The following is a 23,470-nucleotide window of genomic DNA, read 5'->3' on the forward strand; positions in this document are numbered from 1 at the left end:
CAGCACACAATAGTAGGTACTCCGTAAGTGCAGGCCCACAGAGGCACTTAGTATCTATCCCTTATATTCAAACATTCTTTCCAAGATCAGTACTGATCGTCGGATGATTTCAGCCTTGACATCCTTCTAAACACACAGCATGAGCACACAGATCAGCAGTGAACTCACAAGCAAATCTAACCACCTGACTCAGCCTCCTTCTGCTCTTCTTGGTGCTTCCAGGGGTTCTGAGCCTTACACTGGTGAAGTCCTTAATAGGGTTCTTAGTGTGACTCACAGCAGCCACTGTAGTCCAAGCATCCACGCATAAGACACCAATAGAGGGATTTTCTCCTCTCTTGGCCACAGATGTCCTTCACTGGTAATCCAGAGGCCAAAACCAGCTTATATGGCTCTGTTTGGTTCATTTAAATTTTCACTTAAAATTTTCAGTTTGTTTCCAACATTTAAAAATATAGAGCAGAAAAGGCATTAGACAAGATCCCTTTATGCTAAGAGCTCTGGAGAAACTAGGAATCCATGGAACATTCCTCAGTATAATAAAGGCTGTGTACGACAAACCCACAGCTAGTATTATACTTAATGGCAAAAAGCTAAAGCCATTCCCTCTAAAATCAGGACGAGACAGGATGCCCACTCTCTCCACTCCTCTTTAACATAGTATTAGAATTCCTAGCCAGAGCAATAGGCAAGAAGCAAGCATAAAGGGGATCCAAATAGGGAAAGAGGAAGTGAAACTCTCCCTCTTTGCAGATGACATGATTCTGTATTTAAAGAACCCTATAGACTCCACCCCCAAGCTTCTTGAGCTGATTCAAAACTTTGGAAAGGTAGCAGGGCATAAAATCAACTGCCTTCCTCTATCTATGCCAAAAGTGTGAGGAACGAGGCAACAATCAGGAAAGCAACTCCTTTTGCAATAGCGCCAAAGAAAATAAAGTACCTAGGAATCATCTTAACTAAGAATGTAAAGGAACTTTTTGATGAAAACTTTAAAACCCTGAAAAAGGAAATGAAAGCAGAACTGAGGAAATGGAAAAACCTCCTATGCTCCTGGATTGGAAGACTCAACATCGTGAAAATGACAATCTTGCCAAGGGCTATCTCCAAATTCAATGCAATAACCATCAATATCCCAATGTCATTCTTTAAAGAAATAGAAGAGGCAACTCAAAAGTTCATATGGAATAATAAAAGACCCCGTATAGCAAAAACACTTCTTAGCAGAAAGAACAGCGCTGGAGGAATTTCAATTCCAAACTTTAGACTCTATTACAGAGCTATAATAATCAAAACAGCTTGGTACTGGCACAAGAACAGGCCTGAAGACCAGTGGAATAGAACTCAGGACCCAGATATTAAACCACAGACCTATGGCCACCTAATCTTTGACAAGGGAGCCAAAAAAATAGAGTGGAAGAAAGACAGCTTCTTCAACAAGTGGTGCTAGCAGAACTGGTTAAGCATCTGCAGAAAACTAAAGTTGGATCCTTCTTTGTCACCTTGCACTAGAATTAACTCCAAATGGATCAAAGACCTCGAGGTAAAAGCTGACACATTGAAAACTTTACAAGGAGGAAGAGGAGACACAGTAGGCCTCCTTGGCACACGTCGAAACTTTCTCAATAAGGACCAAGAAACACAACAAATCAGAGAAAGGCTGGATAAGTGAGACTGCATTAAACTGCAGAGCTTTTGTATGGCAAAGGACATTGCTAGTAAATTAATTAGGAATCCTACAGAGTGGGAGAAGATCTTCACCAACCATAAAACAGACAAAGGCTTCATATCTAAAATATATCAACAGCTCAAAAAATTGAATCACTCCAAAAGTAATCTCCAAAGTAACAACCATCCCATTAAAAGATCGGCCAAAGACTTAAAGAGAGTCTTCTCTGAAGAAGAAACAAAAATGGCCTATAGACACATGAAGAAATGCTCGACATCTCTGATCATAAAAGAAATGCAAATCAAAACAACTCTGATATTCCACCTCACTCCAGTTAGAATGGCTAGGATCAAAAAAACTAATAACAACAGATGCTGGAGGAAGTGTGGCCAGGAGGGATCCCTACTACACTGTTGGTGGGAGTGCAAACTTGTTCAACCACTATGGAAAGTAGTATGGCAGTGCCTCAAAAGGCTAAACATAAAGCTCCCCTATGACCCAGCGATTCCACTACTTGGCATTTACCCAACCATCCAGAAACAAGGGCATACTAAATCCACAATGATGTTCACTGCAGCACTATTTACCATAGCAAAGATATGGAACCAACCCAGATGTCCCTCAGTTGATGAGTGGATCAACAAGATGTGGTATTTGTACACAGTAGAATTCTATGCTGCTGTCAGAAAGAACTTATCATATTAAGGGAAGTAAGCCAGACTCAAAGGAACTTAGGCTCAATGGTTCCCCTCATTTGTCATAATCAGTAGAAACCTTGGGCTCTCCTAGCAGCGATTTGCAATAGAGGATAACCTAGATACATAAGGCCATACAGTATGACACTAAATGAAAGGACCTCTAGGATATAAAAACAAAAGCCATATAATGAGTGATTGTTGTCCTTAATGTACTATGTTATCTCTCATCTCTTTTGCTGTCCCTTGGTTATCTCATATTGTTGCAGTATTTCACTTTGTTATCTGATATACTGGACAAATGCATATTTGGTTATTTAAAATTGGATAGGGAAGAGGGGAAAATGAGATGAGGGGTGGGGGTAAGGGGAGGGAAATGGGGACCAAGACATGAGAAAGGGTATCAATGTATGTGAAGTAATGCACCTTCTATCTGTTGAATATAATGTAACCCTTCTATTTATTAGAATAAATATATATGAAAAAATATGGAACATAAAAACAAAATCTATGATCTTTTTGGTGGGCAGGGGGGATAGAATTGTTCTGTATTTTGATAATGGTGATTGTTATTGGACTATATACATTGAACTATATACTTAAAATTGTGTATAGTTTGTGTGTGTAAATTTCACTTTAATAAAATGTTTTATGATTATGCCTTAATAAATGTGACTAAAGGGAAAAATGATATCTCAAAGTGAGCACTCTATCTATCTATCTATTTACTCTTTGCCTACCGACCTACTTACCTATCATCTATCATGTGCAGATCCTATAACTTTACCTCAGGGCCTGGGCAATGTTCTTCAGCTTCGGTGCTCAAGTTTCCAGCTTTTAAATAATTATTTGAAGATAAGGGTTTCACAGACTTTCCTGCCCAGACTGGCTTTGACTGCAATCCTCATATCTCAACCTCTTATGTAGCTATGATTTAAAAGCTTTAACCACCATTACCCAGCATGACTTCCAAAATCAATACAATAATACAGAGAAGGAAAGGATGTCTTATAGAAATAAAACTTCAGGAGAGGTTAAGTCTAAAATACTTCAAAATGTTTTTATGAAATGGAAAAGTATTGTTGATGGTTAGGATATGAAAGGATCCAGAGGAACACAGAAGAAGGAAAAGGCAGATTCCAGTTGCTATGGGAAACTTCAAGAGAAATGAACACTCTTACTTCTCTTTCCTATCCTAACGCAGGGCACAAATACCAAGCAGCCATAGGCTTAGCTAAACACAGAACTCTTATTGAATGCTGGATCTCACATGATTTGTGGTCTCTTTACACAACTAAGCAACTACTGATGTGAAAAACTGGTGAGCTGTGTAGCAGTGTTTGCAGATGGGGGCATGGATTGACACAATAATTGTTAACTAGCTTGTGTTACCTTAATGGCTTTCTTTTTTGCCTTTTCATGAGTGCCACTTCTATTTTTACTTTTCTCCATTTCTGTAGCTAACTCATACTTTTAAAATATGCTTTTAGCACAATAGAGTCACATCTCCAAAATTAGAAACAAATGGGCCTCACTGATTATAAGAAAGCATTATCCATTCTGGTTGACCAGATGCCCTACCCCACAATTCCAAGCAATGAAGAATCAGATGTTTTTCTTATGTTTTTCCTAGTGGTTTTCTACTGGCTGTTATCCTATACATTCAGATTTACTTTCAGAAATTTACTTTCTCATTAGATTTTAAACTTTTTGAGGCCTGAAATGGCATTTATAGTCACTTATGCTTTGACTAGGAGCTAACACAAGCTAAGACAAGGATGTGTTAAAACATAGGTCCCAAAATGTAATGAAAAAGTATGTTGCGAGTTGCTTTGTGTTAATACTATAATAAAGTTCCTTCAAAATCAGTACAGAAATTTCTAAAGCTTGATTTGGTGGTAAACTCTCTTGGTCATTATGGGGAAATTTAATCCTCTCTCTGGTGCTAATTTCACTAGTTGTAAAAGAATATTTAGTCTGGCCGGATACTGGAGGCTCACACCTGTAATCCTAGCTACTCAGGAATCTGAGATCTGAGGATCGAGGTTCAAAGGCAGCTCAGCACTAAAATCTGTGAGACTCTTATCTCCAATTAACCACCAGAAAATGGAAAGTTTTCAAGAGGTAGTGTGGTAGACTTGAACTGAAGAGTTCAGGGATAGTGCCCAGGCCCAGAGTTCAAATTCTATGACTGACCAAAAAAAAAAAAAGAAGTTCCCCAATTCTTTTAATGTTATTAAACCTCTTCAGATATACTACCTGATTTTCTTATGTTGTAAGACATTACTCAGGAAACCTGCTTTTCTGTGCATTTCACTCCTCTCCTGAAGATGCTGCTGTGTTTATATGGTTATAGGTCTTCAGATGAGTCAGTTTCATGGGTTTAAACTTTACAGATTAAAGATTAAACTTTAAGCTTTAAAGATTATTAGTAGGAAGGACACAAACTAAAATATTAAATTTGATTGCAGAAAATATTCACCTTCCATTTTTAAAATTCTGTTATTTTCTCCATTTCCCATAAAACACATATATTCTTCTACACCAAGAGGTATAGAAAAAAGAGGAAAGAATGCTGAATTTTGAACTGTGCATAATATAAAATGTCCTAAAATATTTCGTCCTTGAAGTCCAGACCACAGAAAAAAAGAATCCATCAATAAATATTTCATGACCTTGAGAATATAAAATAGGATGAATGAACAACTATGTAAATTCTACACACAGATGGAAAAGAGGTTTCATCAAACTGCATTTGAAGAAAAATAAGGACAGGAAGCTTAAACCTGGAAATTTTAATAATGAAATCATGAGTAATTCATACAAAAAATGGAAATGGTTATAAAAGAAACCATTTTGACTACAGGAACATCTCAGAGAAGAACAAAATTTAAAAATAGCCTGTACAAAAGGCAGACGGAGACAAGAAGTGGTCTGAATTCATCCAAATAGTGTTCAAGAAGCTCAAATCAAGTCTCAGGACAAACTAAATGGAAATACTAAAGGCAGAACATAAGTATGCTATCCATTTAGAGTAAAAGCATGACCAGCAAGAGGAAAGAACTTACAAGTTCAAGAGAAAGTATAGAGAAGAAGCACACTAATAACAAGTGAACTTCATTTTCTTCTCTAAGGCTAATTTCAGATTAGGCAATCAAGAGACTGCTTTATAAGTAATTTTTTGAATTTTGATTCAGAATGTTGCTGTAGATAAGGTGACTATGGGATGACTCTGTTAAGAAACAGATTTGAATGGGCTCAAACTGAGAATTATTAATTACATTAAATAAGTGTAGTTATTTTATCAGTATACTGAATAAAGCCATAAAAGTCATATTTACCAATTCGGTTAGATCCAAAGGTTAAGAAGAAGAACAGGCATGGTAGAAATATGGGACTTTAGAATGTTTTTAGAAGAAGATAGCCACTCCTATTTATTGTTAGCAGGTACAACTTCAGTCTCTTCCAAAGTTTAAAAAAATGAAGATGTTTCATTACAATCTTTTACCCTTAAGCTTTCCAGAGCATTTGACCTCACTCAGAAATTAGTATGGGGGGCAGAAAGTTAAGATAGTCCAAATATTCCTACTTGTTGGGGGTACATGCCCACTGAAATAGATCTATGAATATGATGAAACAGTCTCTCCCTTGGTGAGCTTATATCATGCAGACTCCATTGTGGCAGACTAGAGACTCCTACCTTGAAGATATCTTGTGGTGGAAAAGCCATGCAGAGAGAAACTCAAGTCACCTTCTAGATGCTAGCAGTATTCCTCACATAACAGCCAGCAAGGAAACCAAATGACCAGACCTACATTGCAGATATCTGAGTTCTGCAAACAGCTGGATGATCTGGGAAGAGGATTCTACATTTCAAAAAAAAAAAAAACACATCCATGGCGGAAAAGACTCTGAGCAAAAGATCCAGCCAAACTCTACCAGGACTGTAAAAAATAGAAAACAGAAAAGTCCCCTAAGCATATGGGAATCTCAAGAACTTTCTACCAAGGCTGGACTCCAACTGCATCTCTTGAGATCTGCACCATTAGAGTAGTTTATACTATAAATGTAAGTCATGCACCCGGGTGATGTTTCACTTTATAGGTAAAAACAAAATAAAAACAAGACTAGAGCCAGGTGTTAGTGGCTCACACCTGTAATCCTAGCTACTTGGGAGGCTTAGATCTTAAAACTTTAAGAGCCAGATTTTAAGACAGCCTATGCAGAAAAATATGTTACACTCTTACCTCAAGTTAACCACAAAAAAAGGCCAGAAAAGGAGATATGGCTCAAGTGGTAGAGGACCAAGCTTGAGCAAAGAGACTTAAGTGAGAATGAGAGGTCCTGTGGGAGTGGGGGGGAAGGGAAATGGGAACCAAGACATGTGAAAGGGTATCAATGTATGGGAATTAATGAACCATCTATCTGGCAAATATCATGTAACCCTTCTATTAACTACAATAAAAAATATATGAAAAAAAAAGAATAGAGGTCCTGAGTATAAGCCCCAGAAATGTGACAAAAATAGATAAATAAACACATAAATCAACAAATAAGTAAATAAATACACAATAATAAAACTATAAAGATAGATTAAAATCATAAAACAAAACTAGCTAGTAGGTGTACTTGAGTTGAAGTTATCAATAGCTCAAATACATAAGACTTCACTTGACAACATATGACAAAATGTCATATTTTATCACTTGGAATGAGCATTCTTATAACAGAAAATACTTTCTCAATCTAGATAAAGAAAATATAAAGATGCTGAATATTTTGGATCTTTTGTGGAATTGAGAAGTATATTTGCATATTAAACTCTGAATTAGACTTAACTGTTTGTAACTTCTCTAAAATGCTCCTAATCACACCCCTAGATACCTCTGACCAATGTTAAAACTCCTAGTGAATTAAAAGAAAATTCTTTCTTAATAGTTTAGGGGCAGGTAATTAACTCACTGTCTTATTTGCCTACTTTGATTTTTAGACTCCTTAACTAGCAGTTTTGATTAGTTAGGAAATTAATATTTCATAATCTGCTCTTTTCTTCCTGTCCGATACAACCTCAGTTTATCATTTAGAAGGAAATGAAGGAAAGAAATGATATTCTCAAAAGTGACTTTACTAATGTTGTTCAGCAATAGCGCATCACGAAAGGGCCCCTTTTAGCTCTTCCACTTCTCTTCTCTGTGGTCTCATTTTCCTATCTGATTATTATAGTCTTTAATAATCATTCTTTAGGTAATCTCAATAAGAGCTTTAAATACCATCTGTATGCTCATAACTTCCAAATATCTATCTTTATCCTACACTTCTGGATAACGACTGGTGCTATCTCAAGTAGAAAATTCAAAGTGACAGAATTAGAAAAGTTTCCCGAGAGAATTTCCTTTCTCTGGAACAATCTTTAAGAGAAAAATAATTTTCATAAAATGACTCCACTTCATTTAGTTCAAGGAAATGGATTTAAAACTCTTCAATGTTCTGCCATTGGCTTTTCTAAATTATCCTTAGGACCATCTACACATTCAGAATCTCTCCAGGCACAACAGGCTAACATGGACTTTGAGCACTGCCAGCATGGCAAGTCAGTGGAGACAGCTGAGGACCTGCTACTCCTCACTTAAACCTAATGGGATATCGATTTACCCCAATCCCAGCAGGCTTTACCAAAAAAATCAATACTTCACTAGCAGTGAAGCAGACAGAGATGAAATGGAAGGCCTTGGGATGAGAGGGCTGTCACCCACAAATCAAGGATGTCTCAAAGATGGCAAACAAGATCTATCAAAGGCAGTGAAGCACCACAAAACAGAGGACAAGCAAAATCAATACAGAAAGCAATGAAGTAACACAAGGAGAGAGAAGCCAAACATGTCTTAATAATGAAATCCTTTTTAAAATAAGCAAGCCGCATTTCCCAGGGTTAGAAGGAAAGGAATTGGACAGTGGTTTAGCCAGCAGAGAAAGAGCCCAAGAACCTTTGTCTATATTTTCTAAAGTAGGAAGCTGAGATCAAAATCACTAAGGTGAGTCAATCGAGCCCAAGAACCTTTGTCTATATTTTCTAACGTAGGAAGTTGAGATCAAAATCACTAAGGTGAGTCAATCAGACACAATTTAAATCCTAGTATTCATAGTAGCTGGCTTATCATGTCCTGCTGTGATTAACTTCCTGCATTATAAAGTGAATATAAAACAACACTGATTTTCAAATGAAATGAATAATTACATTTACTAAGATAGGGTCAGAAATGAGGTGATCAGAAGTCAGGTAGAGATACAAAAATAAAATGGGCAACTTCCCAGGAAGTATGGTCATTTCCTTTCTTTGCCAGAATTCTGCAAAAAAAAAAAAAAAAAGAGGAATTGAATATTTCAAAGAAAACCTCGAGGCTTCAGACAACCAAGAGAAATGAGAAAGTGTATACTGGTATTCAAGAGATTTTAACACATTTTTAGAAATCTAGAAGTAATGGAGCAATAGTAGTGGGTTTGTTAGCACATAGACAAAATACTCTAAAGTTTTTGGAGAGGGTTGGAGGCATGGCTTAGAGGTAGAGCACCAGTCTAGCAAACGTGAGACCCAAGTTCAAACTGCAGTACCACTAAATGAATAATAAAGGTTGTATAATGGGAACAGGGGACAACGAAAGCAGAAATTCTGTCCATAGCAGAAAAGAATGCTGAGAATTTCATAGTAAGGGCAGCTGAAATCAGGAGGACTATTTGCAAGTCAGAATAGAGAGTTCATCCCTAATCCTTCTTCATTCTTCCACATAGAACACAAACAGCTAGGCATATATCTCTCTCAAGGAAATTCATCCCATGAATAAACATTTCATTGGTTCTCATATAAAGAAACTATAACTAAAAATTTATTACAGCATAAAAGAGAAACTATTGGGAGAGACTGAGGAGAGTAAATACAGAGGGATGGGAAAATATGGTCAAAGTACATAATATGTATATAATGAAAAGAGAATAATCAAACTCATAAACATTTATAAAACGGGGGGACGGATAAGAAACAGCAATGGAGGTAAATATGATTCGATTATATTATGTGCATGTATGCTAATATAATAATATTCTAGGGCTGAGAGTTTAGCCTAGTGGTAGAGTGCTTGCTTAGCATGCACAAAGACCCAGGTTCAATTCCTTGTTACCACATACATAGACAAAAGCCTGAAGTGGTGCTGAGGCTCAAGTGGTAGAGCTCTAGCCTTGAGAAAGACCAAGGACAGTGCTCAGGCCCTGAGCTCAAGCCCAGGACTGGCACAAAAAAAAATCTGTATCATTGATATGTACTAATAGAAATATTTTTAAAGAGGCATGAGACTCAATAGACACTAACTCATTCATTAATCTCCCTCTATAGGTGGTGTGGGGCTCAAAAAGTCATCTAAAAGTCTTTTATAAAACTCAAGGCCCCATAACTCATCTTCTCTAGGAAAGAAGTATTCTGTGGATAAGTGGTCTCCAATAGTCAGACCTTCCCAGTGATTCCCAACCAGAAGTGAAACCCATGTATCAGAAATCAACTTAATTTCATCAGGTGACAAAGGCTCACACTTGTAATCCTAGGTGCTCAGGAAGCTAAGATCTGAGGACAGAGGTCCTGGGCAGACAAATCTGAGAGACTTTGATTTTCATTTAGCAAGAAAGAAAGAGAGAGAGAGAAAGAGAGACAGAGAAAGAGGGAGGGAGGGAGGGCGGGAGGGAGGGATGAAGGAAGGAAGGAAGGAAGGAAGGAAGGAAGGAAGGAAGGAAGGAAGGAAGGAAGGAAGGAAGGAAGGAAGGAAGGCAGGCAGGCAGGCAGGCAGGCAGGCAGGCAAATCAAAACAATACTGAGATGGAATTAAGAGGTTTATCTTTGATTGCTGTTCTTAATGTACTATGTGAAGTTATTTCTTTTCTCTTTTTTACCCCTTTATGGTTTATCTCATATTACTGTATCTGACTTTAGTACCTGGTATATATGTTTATTTGCTTATTTAAAATAGGGAATGGAAGGTAAAAAAAAACAAGATGATTAGGAAGAGATAGGGGGATGGAAATGGGAGAAAAACATGGGAAGGGGTATCAGTGTTCAAGAAGTAATGTATCCATGACCTGACGAATTTAAATATAACACCTCTATAAATCATCCCAACAATAAAATAAAAATTTTAAAACACACACACACAGATTCCACCTCACCCTATTCAGAACAGCCATTATCAAGGAAACAAACAATAACAAATTCTGATGGGAATGAGGCCAACAGGGAACTCTTTTACATTGTTAATAGGAATGTGTGCTTGTATACACACACACACACACACACACACACACACACACACACACACACACACACACATATACAGGGGAATATTACTATTCATTCAGAAAATTGATATAGTACTATTCATAAGGAAATGCAAAAACTTAAAATTATATTAATTGAAGTAAGACAGACCCAGAGAAGCAAAGGTTGCATGATTTCTCTCATTTGTGATACAATGTGCCTATAAACCCATAAGTAAACACTCCAGGTGGTATGCAAGGTTACAAATGAACTAACTGAATTAAAACAAATACTGTGGAGAGCTTAAATACTATACATTTTTAGAAAGATTAAGTTTAAGCCCAACAAAATTAGCACCAAGAAATAGGTACTTGCAAAGTAGAAAGGGGGAAGAATGCAGTCATGAATGTATTTTATATGCCACAAAATTGAGAAATGTAAGGCAAGAGGAGGAAATTGCCCATTGAAGGGGATGACACAGATCAAGATGCATTGTATTCATATACGCTTTGCTAAGTAACACTACTTAAAGGTAATAAAAAACAGGAAATGGGGGCCGGGAGTTTGGCATAGTGGTAGAGTGCTTGTCTAGCATGTACAAAGACCCAGGTTCAATTCCTCAGTGCCACATACATAGAAAAAGCCAAAAGTGGTTCTGTGGCTCAAGTGTTAGGGCTCCAGCTTGAGAAAGCCCAACGATAGCTGCTCGGGCCCTGAGTTCAATTCCCAGGACTGGCAAAGAAAAGAGGTAAAAGATATTATATCACCATAAAAATAGCTCAAAAATATATAACTACAAGAGCATACGCTATTGGTGAAAATGTCATTGCCTATGTTTACTTTCTCATTACAAATAAAATAATATGTACACAATTTAAAAAGAAATACATAGAATAAAAATTTAAAAAGTGATAAAAATTATGTGGGAAAAAATCTAGATTTAAAGATGTAGCTTCAAGTCAGGGGATCCTAAAAAATAACAATAATAAATAAGAAAAGGTAGAAAATGATCAAAGAAATATTACTTTTCAGAACATGAGCTTCTAAGTTGAAAGAGCTTACAAAACCCAGAGAAAGAAATGAAGAATGGTTCATAGAGCACTGGGCCAGGAATAAAAAGATGATTGCAAACAAAACAGACAATGGGAACCTTTTATACAAAAACCTAAGAATCCAAATTATATAAAACCTCTACAGAACAACCCTGGATGTTATGCTACAGTGGCATAATGCCGTCAAGCTAGAAGGAGAAATCACTTTAACGTTAGAATTTTGTCCCCATCCAGAGAATTGAAACTGTGTGAGGCTTAGAAAACACATACTTGAAGATAACAAGGGCTCAGAGGTGCCCATGCAGTTTTTAATAATCCACTGCAGAATGCTGGTTCCAACAAAATAAGGACATAGAATAAGGACTTAGGGGAGAAACCAGGCCACCAAATAGAACAGCAAAGAGTTGTCCCAAGCTTGCAACTCTGTGCTATGTATACAAGGCATTCAAAACACATTGGATTAAACAAACAGAGAAATCAAACAAAAAAACAGAAAAAAAATAGGAATCACATTTCATCAAGGATAAGTATGAATGGTAAATTGTTTAAGGGAATATCATTTTCTGGTTTAACTCACAGCATTGATAGAATTCTACTAGCAAGGTGTGATCACATGGAAAAGCCAGGCAAGGTTGTTCACACCTCCTAGCTAGTCAGGAGGCTGAGGATTGTGGTAGCCAAACCCAAAAGACTCTTTTTCATCAATTAACAGCTAGAAAAGACAGAAGTCGAGCTATATCTCAATTGGTAAAGAACCAAGGTCCGGGGTTCAAGTTCCAGTAAAGGTAAAAAGGAATGAAGAATAAATGAATGAATGAATGAATGAGTTAAATCCTCATATAGCATGGCAGGTTATGAATGGATATAATTAAATCTCTTCCATCATGGAACTGGGAATGGAATAAAAAAAGAATGAATTATTTGAATAAAGAAAGCTGAGTTTGAAACTTTGCCACTTGTTAATCATAGAGTCTTGGTAAATATTTTAATGTTTCTAAACTTTTTATGGTGTAGAATACTTATAATAATTGTGTTTATTTCACATGGTTTTGTGAGAAATAAGTAATCAATCGATCGTGCATGCTAGGCAAGCACTCTACCCCTAAGCCAAACTCCTGGCCCAATTTTCTTGCTTAGATGTTTTAAAACCAAGATGGAAAGCTTATCTGTTTTATAAAACCCAAGGATTCCTAAGTGTGATTCCTAAAGCCCCACTTGTACAGCATCCATGAAAATAATTCTTAGTGGTTCCCTGAGTCTTCTTTGATGCCTCTCTTATCCTCAGGCCTGCCGATCAAGCCTCCGGGAAGCTGCTTCAAGTTTCAAGGTAACAGCTTTTCCTTCAGGCTCTCTTTTAGAAAGTTGACCAGTTTTAAGAAGCTTCACACTGCAATAGTTCTTTCTTTTGGGGTTTTCTACAGAACACTGGGAAATTTTAGTGCAAAGAGACTGAATGTCCACAATGACCAGTTCCTTGGTCCTTAGCAAGGTCTTACCTGCACACATTTGAGGAATGCTCCCCGAATGAAGGAGTTCAACAGATAAATGAATGAAATCTAACAAAATACAACTTAACCATCCCATCTGCCAACTATGACAGTGGAACCAAAGCATCTTCAACTTTAACAAACACCTCACCTGGCCCCCAAATCACAAGTCTGTTCAAGAACCATTCTCCCTGAACTAGACCTGAAACTTTGGTTTGTTGTCTCCATTGAAAACCACACACACACACACACCTCTTGAAAGACATTTATTTATTTATTATTTGTGAGTTTACAAGGAATTTTCAGGGGCCATGAACATGGCCTAGTGGTATAGTACTTGCCTACCATGCATGGTAGCTCTGGGTTTGATTCCTCGGTACTACATACACAGAAAAGTGATGCTGTGGCTCAAGTGGTAGAGTGCTAGCCTTGAGAAAGCTCAAGGACAGTGCCCAGACCCTGAGTTCAAGCCTCAGAACTGGCAAAAAAAACAAGGAGATTTCAATTCAATATCAATTTATAAGTACACTGAATCTTGACCAATGACAAGCCCCCCCCCCCCCACTGTTCTACCTCAACTGTCTCAAACCCAATCATCACTGCAGAGCTTCTCTGGTTCCATTTTCACATACATACATTGAAAATTATCATTGTATTCATCCATCCTTCCTCATTCCATTCTGTCTCCCCACTCCCTTTGATCTCTCCATGCTGCTTGTTTATTAGTAAAAAGAAAAAAACAGGACAAATGTGACAGGCTGTGTGTGCAGCTGAAAAGACAGTAACAGAAACAAATACAAAACATGTAAAACAAGATTTTGAGACTCCCATGAAGAGTGAAACTGCAAAACTGTGGTCCTGGAGTACACTTGGTTGAATTATCAGAACTGCAGGTTAATGTTAAAGTCTTCTGAGGAGTTGTGTTGCCTTAATGAGAAAAGACCTTGCAGATCCCCGATCAAGGGCTAAGGGCATTGAGTGAGGGTGGCTATGTCCCTTACCTTCACCATTTCACTTCTCTTTTCTCTTTCCCCCTCCACACAGCAGGGCACGGTAATCTCCTGGATGCGTAAAGTGTCTAGAGAGTTTGTTGGATAAAAGGAGTTATATAATGTAGCATCCTTTGGGGGAAATATAGCAGTAATTTAATTTTTCTGCATCAACAGGGTTCTCTAAGGATAGGAATAGCCCACAAAAAGCAGCAGAGAGAATAATACAGTTAAAGAATCTTCTGAAAGAATCTATGAGCAAGCAACAAATGAGCCTCTTCTGTCTAATGATCACCGACTAGTTGACCTGTCAATGCTAGCCCCTGTGCCAGGGAAGGATGAAGAACACGTGAGCCATAGAGTAATGGCCAGGCCCATCAAGGAACAGTTTCAGGCCAGGTGCCAGTGGCTCACACCTGTAACTCCATCCCAGCTACTCAGATGGTAGAGATCTGAAGATTTGGGTTCAAAACCAGCCCAGGCAGAAAATTATGCAATACTCTAATCTCCAATTAACCAGGAAAAATCCAGAAATAGGGAGGCAGTTCTAGTGGCAAAGAGCCAGCCTTGAGTGACAAAGCTAAAGGAGAGGGCTCTAGCCCTAAGTTAGAGCCCCAATACTGGCAGACAGACAAAGGATGGAAAGGAAGAAGGAAGGGAGGGAGGGAGAGAGGGAGGGAAGAAGGAAGGAAGGGAGGAAGGAAAGAAGGAAGGAAGGAAGGAAGGAAGGAAGGAAGGAAGGAAGGAAGGAAGGAAGGAAGAGAGGGGAGAGGGAGGGAGGGAAGAAGGGAAGGAGGGGACGGAGGGAAGGAGGAAACGGACAAGCAAACAAGCATTTTAGCATAATTTAATAAGAGGAGAAGTGGCTATCAAATGTGAGTATTGGATGGTGCTCAAACTGTGCCATGAGGAAGAGTAAAAGATGGTATAAGATAATAGGACGTATGTTCCAGTCATGAATAATACAAAGGCCAAGAAGAGATTCCTTCTGGCCTCAGTTTTGCATAAGCTAGAAATCAAGAGAAAGACGAAATACAGGTAACATTGAAGGGGCAAAGAGTAAGTAGCCAGAGCAAAGAATTTTCTAAGCTCTGGAAATAGGAATTTCCAAAGGATGGGTAATAGGACTATATGGTGCCTGGTTTGGGGGTGTGTGTATGTGCAAGGTGTCCAAGTCAGATCATCACATTTGCAGAAACTGATGATTTGACTTGCTAGGTTTGAGGTATTATCTGCATAGTATGAAGACAACAATGAAGTAGAAAAGTGAATGTCTAGTTGTAAGAGAAAGTTATGGCTAGGGGTAGAGATCCAAGCACAAAATTGACTTTAGGGGCAGAATCTGGCTGTACTTTAATCATTTCTTGGATCTGGGGATGGGAGACCTGGTCTATTAATTTAGTCATATTTTGTACCCAACTGTGTCCAAGCAATGTTTTCATTCCCAAATGCCCTAGAACTCTACTTTATTCCCTTATTTTTTTATCAGCCACAATTTTTCACGGGCCTTTTTGTGTTTCATATGATATAAGAAACAGTGGAAAGCCTTTAGAGCAACTTTAGTCCTTGAAATACCAAAAAAAAAAAGCAATACACGGGTCTCATTATCTCAGAAGATATTTTTTGGAAATAATTATGATAAGGAGCTGGGGCATAATTAACAAAAAATGCAAAGATAGAAATCTTACAAAGACTTTATATTACTCCCCCTGGACTAGCTTATATTCTCTTACATGGCACAGGGAACTCATTACCTTCTTCTAAACAACTGGTCTACCTTTAGGGTAGAGTTTATGCTTTCTTTCCCTTAGTCTCTAATCTTCCTCTATAAAAGCTCATCATTTTATAGCTTTGCTTCTTTTCCATACTACACACAGGGCAAAACTTCCACTTTCAAAGGAGAAATGAGGAGAGCAATGAAGCAGCCTTCATTTTGCAAACTAATCTCAGGAGACAGTTTTGCTTAGAACTCTGAACTTGCTCCTTTCTATTCCTGATAATCTACTCTACTCCAACTAAGAATTCTCACCTAGATAATAAATATTTTCCTTCTTCAATTGCAAGGGATTTTTCTTTCTGAAGAAGACTTAAGCAATCCAAGGTACAAGGAACTGGAAATAAAACAGTTGGGTAGTTTTGTCCAGGAAGCCTCTGAATTGCCCAAGTATGTATTACCTACATATATATATATATATATAGATATAGATATAGATATAGATATATATGTATTGCCTGCATAAGTATTTTTTTGGAAAACCAATCATTTATTGCATATGAACTACCTTCTAGATACTTTATGATTTTTATCACTAATTTTGCAACAATACTATGTAGAACTATCCTATAAAATGAGGTTTGTTGTATTTGAGGAACATACTGAAGCTACACTGCCCTGTTGTAGAGGCATTCTACAAGGTCAAAGATGCATACTTTTCATCTCTATTACAGCACCATGTTTCTATTGAGTGTTGTTCCCCAGCTCTGAGTGATCCAGTGAGCACAGCTGTCTTCCAATAAATGTTATGTGCAGTGCAGAGAGAAGGCCATATTTGGCCAATAGCCCATATGTGGCAGGTATTTATTCTAAGCTGTCCACATTTCAATCAGTTCAGAGTACAGCTGGAGTTCACTGATGGCTCAAGCTTTAAATCTAGCAACTCAGGAAGCTGAGATCTAAGAACCATAGTTCAAAATCAGCCTGTACAGAAAAGCCTGTGAGACTCTTATCTCCAAGTAAACAATAAAAGGCCAGAAATGGCACTGTGGCTCAAGTGTCAGAGTGCTATGCTTGACTAAAAAAGTCATTTGAGGCATAAAACCTTGAGTGCAAGCACCAGTGTTGCACAAAAAAAGAAAAGGAAAAGATAAAAGACTTGAAGCTGAGCACCAGTAGCTTAGGCCTATAATCCTAGCTACTTAGGGGGCTGAGATTTGAGGATCATGGTTCAAAGCCATCCATGGCAGAAAAGTCTCATGTGGCTCTTCCACCAATTAACCATTCAAAGCTGAGAAATGTGCTGTGGCTTAAGTTGTAGAGCACTAGTTTTGAGTGCAAAGAGGCTCAGGGATAGTGCCCAAACTCTGAGTTAAAGCTCCTAACTGACAAAATAAATAAATCAAAAGGACAAAAAAGAAAGACTTTTGCACAAGGTAGTGACAGCATTAAAATGATCCTGTCAGGTTGGGTTTTTATCAGTCTAGAAAAGACTTCTCTAATGAAAGCCTGAGGATGAGTTACTTTGATTGTCCAAGCATAAGACAGGAGGATCTGAGTTCTAAATTATGAAAACATTAGCCAGGCAAGACAGAAGCTACAGTGTTACCTTCTGATGGTCAATTGCTTTCTTTCAATATCTTGGTTGTAGTTTGATCTCAGATTAACTAGTAAATTGTGGGCATAGACCTAGAAAATCTTTAGAGAACTAATTAACTAAAGGCTTTTAAAGTGCCATTATTAGTTCATACTGGTACTTAAACAGATGAGTAGCTTGAATTTAAGACGCTTGTGCTTAAGCTATTCTTAACTTCAGAAAAGATTTCCACTTTTCATGTAGTACATGTTGAATCTGTCAGAAGTAATGATTCAAACAGTTGTATAACAGACTGGTGGTGATTATATGATCTGATCACAACGATTAAACACAGCCATATCATTAAATTATACCTTCTAACTTGCTCTGGTTTTAAGTCTCAATTTAGAATCTTTTTATGCTTCTAAGTTCTAAACCTCTAATCAGATTGGTTAAAATATACAAGGTTAGGGCTGGGAGTTTGGCCTAGTGGTAGAGTGCTTGCCTAGCATACACGAAGACAGGGGTTCGATTCCTTGGTACCACATACATAGAAAAAGCCAGAAATGGTGCTGAGGCTCAAGTGGTAGAGTTCTATCCTTGAGAAAAATCCAAGGACAGTCCTCAGGCCCTGAGCTTAAGCCCAGGACTGGCAAAAATAATACAAGGTTAAATATGCAGTGGACAATGAGGTCAGTGGAGTTACTCACTGAAATAAACACAACCCATCCAAACACTGGAGATGGATGCTTAAAATCTGAATACCTACTTTCCATAGGATCAGACTGGAAAAGAACACAGTATTAGGCTTAGTATATACTCACAGGACAGGGATTCAACATAAATTACGCTAAGCAATAAATGCCCAAATGAATATCACAACTTTTTTTATACTTCCACATTTGAAAATTGGAAACAATCAGAGATGGCCTACTCAATTTAAGTACCAAAAAAATTCAAATAATATGCTATGCTCAATACATTTAAAAGGTACCAGAATAGCTATCTACCCATCCCCAGTGCAATTATCTATGCATTTTCCATTTGTGTATTACATTTTATAACTGTATTTTCTAGAAGCCTATAAAATAAATGATGTGTGATACTATTCCTCAAGCAGCATATAGAAAACCGGCCAATTTTTAACTGCTATGTATTTCAGATCTCAGGGCAATTGAGAAAACAATTATAAAAGAGCTCACTAAAGTTCATGGCACACAGATAAGTTTCTAAGGCAGCATTGCCAAACTTTATGTCATTCCCAGTGTTTAACATAGCCTAAGTATTTAGCAACTACTGCATGGTGTTTGGACATGGCAGTAAAAAACAAAACATGACAAAAACATTATTTGTAAATATACCAACACTTTAGAAATCTACACTGACTACAGGGCACATCTTGATTTTGAAATATTAACATAAAAAGTAATAAATAATGTATGTGGCCCTACCTGAAAACCAAACTAAGGCAAAAAGGACAGGACCATAGCTTAAATATCTAGGCTAGTAAACACAAAGCCCTGACTTGAGACAGCACCATGACATGAATCAAGACACATAGTACTGCTTTACAAGCTGCTAAGGTCCACTTGGTAGCATTTGTTAAGAGCTTCTGTGCTCATGACCAACTTTCCTCTATGAGTTTTTCAAGCTGTTCTTTAGTTTGGGCATCAGACTAATATTCATCTCATAGAAATGAGGAGAAAATGATTCTCCCCTTCTAATTTCTGAAAAAGTATGTCAACAGTGAATCCAGCTAGACCTGAGACTTTCTTTGTGAGATTTTAAAATTATAAAACATAACTTTTAATTTACATTAATGATAAAGATATATAATCCAAATATTTATCTCTTAATTGGCCTTCAATAGTTTACATCTTTTTTGAGAAAAGGATCCATTTTCATCTAAGTTAATGAAGAGTTGGGATAAGACTTTACAAAGATGCATGGCACTCACAAATTGAATCACCTTTGTAGATATACTTAAAGATAATAAAAAAGAAAATAGAGATTAAATAAAAAATAAAATAGAAACATAGAAATAAATGTCCTAAGGAGGTCTGTTACCTTTAAAACTCTTATGAAACTCAAATTGGACATAACTATTCTTGGGTCTATTAATGATTCTGTTCTCCCAAAGCTAGACACTTTCTCTGCCACTCTTCCCAGAGAAATGAATCCAGCATTTTGTCTTTTACATAAAGTTGCTCACTTCCAAATCCGTATAATTGACGGAATCTAGGTCATATGCCTGTCCATTAGTTCCAAAGTGGACAAAAGAACAAAAGTGGTTCTTTCTGAGCCAGTAACTAGAAATTCCCAAAAGATAATAAATGTAGTTAAGAACGAGAGAGCCAGAACACATCATATTGTGAAATCCATTTTTTGAAAAAAGTCTAATACCATCTCAGCAAGAAGTCTATTTTTCATTTTCTCAGCAGAAGAATACACATAGACATCTTTTCTTTTGGTCCCAGGGCAGAGACCAAGATTGAGTAGAATTTAATGTAAGAAAGCTTTTTCTCAGGGTACCCATTGTTCATAAAACACTGAGAGAAGGAAGGCCTAAAAATGTCACTATACGTCGGATAAAAATTCCGAAAGAAGTGTACTAGGAATAGAACTTGAGGATTAGGAAGCAAGAGCAGGTGTGTATGTTCTTCTTCTGAATTAGATTTTATCCCAATTACTGCAAAGATACAATTTGCTCCCTTATTTCCCAACGGCACTGGCATTTCTCTGTTGTCCAATTTCTGAAGACATCCAGGCCCAAAGCACTATATTCTGAAGCAAAATGCAGTAGAATTAAAAAAATGGGTAAAAGTAGAAAAAGATGAAACCAAACAAAAAGGCTAAATGGCAAAAAGGCTAAATATGCAGTTGTTATATGCATCAGAGATAGGTATAGACAATGAAACCCAGACTATTAGATGGGCTGTGGATATACAGAACAGTAACAGAGAGGTGGGGATGGATTGAGGGAAGGAGAGAAGGAAGACAGCAGGACGGGGGGAGGGAGAGAGAGAGAGGTTACAAGTCTAGAAGGTAAATAAGTGTGGTTAGAGAGCAAACCCAACAATTGTATTGTTATAAGGAGAGAATGAGAAGCCACATTTTGAGAAGCTGAATCTTGGAGTCTTTATCTGAACGCCAGTGACTACCTAGTGGATTCCTATCTCAAAGACCAGCAGTCAGAAAATACACTTAATACAATTAGGAAACATGACAGAGAAGAAAGAAAGAAAAAAATGACACCAAAAAGCCAATTCAGGGCCAGGAGTTTGGCCTAGTGGTAGAGTGCTTGCCTAGCATGCATGAAGACCCAGATTCGATTCCTCAGTACCACATACATAGAAAAAAGCCGGAAGTGGTGCTGAGGCTCAAGTGGTAGAGCTCTAGCCTTGAGAAAGTCCAAGGACAGTGCTCAGACCCTGAGCTCAAGCCCAGGACTGGCAAAAAAAAAAAGCCAATTCAGCTCCAACAGAGAACTGACCTGGGACTCTATGGTTACCAGAGAACAGACAGGAGACAAGAGACAGGACATGAACCAGAGACACATGGCATGGCTTAATAGTAATGAGCTGGTCTGAGCCTAAATAGGGTCCAGTCAAGGGGCAGGGTCACAAGAAACTCCCAGTACCAGGAACTGGACTGACAGGTCTAGTAACCTACCAGTCAAGTGCCCACCTAGCATGCCTCTCCCCTGAGAAGTGGTGGCTTCACAGACTCTACCAAGTAGCCAGGATGATGCCAGTCAGATCTAACCTCCTTGCTTCAGTATACAGTGAAGATTCAGGGCATTGGCACCAAACAAAACCAGGTAAATTGGTTAGTAGGCACAGAGTCAGTCAGCCTCTGAGACAGCTCATGAAAGGACTCTAAACTTTGAAGATACTTAGAAAGAGTGTAGCCTTCAGCTTTAAAGACAAGTCTAGGGGCCGGGAGTTTGGCCTAGTGGTAGAGTGCCTGCTTAGCATGCACGACGACCCGGGTTCGATTCCTTGGTACCACATACATAGGAAAAAGCCGGAAGTGATGCTGAGGCTCAAGTGATAGAGCACTAGCCTTGAGAAATCCCAAGGACAGAGCTCAGTCCCTGAGCTCAAGTCCAGGACTGGCCAAAAAAAAAAAAAGACAAGTCTATCACAACCCATAATATAAAGACAAGGATTATATAAAGCATAAATGGGTTGAACTCCTAATCTATAGGCTGACCATATATATTTAAATCACACATTAAAAATAGGAAGGTGTTCTGAATAATGCTACTAGGACAGTGAATATACAAACCAGGAACGTTTTGGACAAATTGAGATGTATGATAATCCAGAGTATAGATTACCTAGAAAATCCATAGGTGAAGGAAAAAACATGAGAAGGGGTATCAGTGTGTGAGAAGTAATGCACCTACTATCTGGTGAATATAACTGTAACCCTGCCATACACTACAATAAAAAAAGAAAATCCATAGGTAACATTCTCAGCAATAGAATAAAGTAAAACATGTGACATTGATATATCAAAAAAAAGACTTAAATAGGGTCCTTTTTTCTTTGATTTGTTTTTAATATTGGGAATGATAAAGTGAAAAACTAAAGCAGAATACCAGAAGACATTTAAATATTAGCTTTTTTAAAAATTCACTGTGGTGAAATAGCAGTAAGACAACAATGACAGAATGAATACCCTCCATGGCAAGTTACTGGTGGTGATGGCACAGTAGGAATGTAAGTTTTCCTCAGTAGTTGGGATAGTGGCAGAATGGGGGCTGGGTTCAATGATAAGTACATCTGACACTCTTGTAGTCTTAGATCCAGAGCAGGCTAGAATAATGATGAGGACAAAACCAGCAAGGTTTGTACAAGTTGTGTCCATGGAAGCAAAGCTGGAGGAGGCTGTGATCTAGGCTATTAGAAGGCTCCCAAATGTAAAAATAAAAAAAAATAGGAAATCAGATATCTATCTGATGTCCAATTAACCTGTCACTCAAGAGTGCTCTAGTCATTCACAGATTCACTTTCTAAGAGAAAGCTTTCCATAGTAAATATTCTTTAATCCTAAGTGTAGACAAAGAAGGGATGGTAGTTGTCCTCAAATATTTCCATTTCACCATCAAAAAGATCATTTGGTTCAGGCCCCAGTTTTGTAATTGTATTCAGTTTTGTACTGTATTCAAGAAGTGAGCACAACTTCCTTATAGACCTTTGAGTTTTTCCAATGACTTGACAATCTACTTTGAAAATGCAACAGTGTTCCAAATCAACAGATTGTAATGCTAGCCCAGGCAAGCCATTTTCACTAAGATACTCAGAAAGACACACTTTGTGGCTGGACTTCTGGAAGGAACAAGTGCCGGATGTGAGTTCTCTCTACTACAGGGATGCCTCGGTCCTCTTGTCAGCTCCACGTTCTCCCTCCTATACCACACACAGATTCTCTTCAAAGATACAGGAGTGGAGATTTGAAGGATTAGAAATCCAATACCTAAGGGTAAGGATCTGCCAGGCCTAAAGTGAATAAAATCACATTCTGAAACATACAGAGTTTAACATTGCTATGGAGAAACAAAGAATGTCAGAATGTCAGAATGTAATGTGGGGAAGAGGGAGACGGGTTGAGAGGTTTTTTAACCTAGAAGAAATTTCAATCATTTCCCAAACCTGTAACCCTCTTCCTTTCCCTTCTTGTTTGCTAACATCTAATCACTAGAAACACAGTCCATATTTGATTGTTTTTGGATTGTTTTATCTAGGATGTCAAGGTTCTGTTTTGTGACTGCATAAAACCTCAATGCCTAGAATGTTTGACTAACATGTGACATACATTCAACGATATATATTGAATGAACGAATAATGGAAAACTTCCTTTCTTATATACCCCATACAGTACAGTTTGCCCTTAAATATGCAGCAGTCAATCAAGAAAGTGATATTTTTGAAAGAAAGTGATTTGAAGGAAATGGAAAAATCTTGATGCTACATGTTCATCTAAGAG

The 23,470-nt window shown here is 37.8% G+C and overlaps 1 protein-coding gene across 1 annotated transcript in view; it reads right to left on the reverse strand.

Annotated features, from left to right (window-relative positions):
- Window positions 1-23,470, reverse strand: part of Rab38 (RAB38, member RAS oncogene family) — a 68,234-nt gene that overhangs the window by 13,856 nt on the left and 30,908 nt on the right. The window lies entirely within an intron of this gene.

This window comes from Megascapheus bottae, chromosome 16 (assembly GCF_031878675.1).
Source record: "Megascapheus bottae isolate mThoBot1 chromosome 16, mThoBot2.hap1, whole genome shotgun sequence".
Lineage (NCBI taxonomy): Eukaryota > Metazoa > Chordata > Mammalia > Rodentia > Geomyidae > Megascapheus > Megascapheus bottae.